Below are 1,429 nucleotides of genomic sequence, written 5' to 3' on the forward strand. Positions count from 1 at the left end.
AAAAGAAAATGTTTTCAGTTATGTTTCCCTTGGAATTTAAACCTCTTAGTCACTTACATCATAACTACTATTTAAATTCCCTTCAGAAATTGCCAGTTCTACTAATAACCCACTACTATTATGGACTGTTGGACTATATTGGCTTATTTTGCTGAATTCAGGTACCTACAATATTTGACCTGGCATCAAACATGAAAAGGTCCTTTAAAGACTTCTCCAAATACAGCTTCCGTAACAGCAGTGGAATACCCACCTCTGACAAAACAGAACAGAAAAGGGACATATAAATGAAGGACCATTTTTCAGTGGGAAAAAAAAAATATGTGTGTGTGTGTGTGTGTACATATGAAATAGTTAGGATGGATATACAACTACTTTCTCTTAGCTCAATGAAAAGGAAGATTTGTACTAATATTGCTTAGACAAGATATCATGTCTGCATCTTGTCCTCTGAAAAACTACTACGAAGACAATATGCAATGTATTAATTATTGAAACTGTCCTAACCTGCTTTGAAACTGTCTCATTGTTATTTTTTCTCATTAAAATTAATAAAAAATAAATATAAATAAAATAAAAGAAATTCCCTTCAGAGACACAGAATAACTGTATGATTTTTGAAGTAAAAGTGTAGGCTAAGTTTGGGGCGAGCACTCTGCACGCAGTCGCGCCTTACCTCGCTCCCCTCTGCTCAGCTGGGTTCATCTTCCGTCCCTGAGCGCGCCCCGAGCACACCCGGTACTTGCACACCCTGTACCCCGCCTGCTTCCCTCTGCAGGAGCCCCCACCACCCTGTCCATCTGTGCTGAGAGCCACAGGGGGTTAGAAGCAGGCACCGCAGAGCCAGATGACAACTTGGGTTTAATCCCAGGGCTACTCCTTACCTGCAGGTCATCGTAAGCCAGTGACATTAGCTTTCTGGGCTCTGTTCTGTCATCTTTGAAAAAGGGTATTTTTACAGCTACTTCATGGCTAAGAGGATTAAGTGAGGAGTCCACCCTGTAATCCTAGCTCTCTGGGAGGCTGACTCAGGAGGATCACAAATTCGAGCTGAGTGACTAAGCAAGACCCTGGCTCAGATAAAAACTAAAAGAGGTCTGGGGCTGTAGCTCAGTGTGAAGGCCCTGGGTGAAATCCCTACTAGCACCAGAAAAAGAAAAATAATTGAATGAATGAATGCCTGTAAAATATTTAGAACAATTTCTGGCACATACGTTATATAAATTCAAGCTTTTATTATCATGATTTTTTTTTTTTTAGTATGTCTTCAAGTAGTCCTGGAGTTCTTCTCTCTTTTTTGTTTGTTTTTGTTTTTTGGTGGATCCAGGGATTGAACTCGGGCCCTTGCACTTGCCAGGAAAGTGCTTATTCCACTGAGCTATCTCCCTGGCCCAGTCCTGGAGTTCTTTGAGGCTAATAACTGTATGTT

General features: G+C 40.8%; 1 protein-coding gene across 3 annotated transcripts in view; it reads left to right on the forward strand.

The window, feature by feature from the left end:
• Nucleotides 1-1,429, forward strand: part of Slc35e3 (solute carrier family 35 member E3) — an 18,527-nt gene that overhangs the window by 12,421 nt on the left and 4,677 nt on the right. The gene's annotated exons all lie outside the window — the stretch shown is intronic.

This window comes from Octodon degus, unplaced genomic scaffold (assembly GCF_000260255.1).
Source record: "Octodon degus isolate 3935 unplaced genomic scaffold, OctDeg1.0 scaffold00047, whole genome shotgun sequence".
In the NCBI taxonomy this organism is placed as follows: Eukaryota; Metazoa; Chordata; class Mammalia; order Rodentia; family Octodontidae; genus Octodon; species Octodon degus.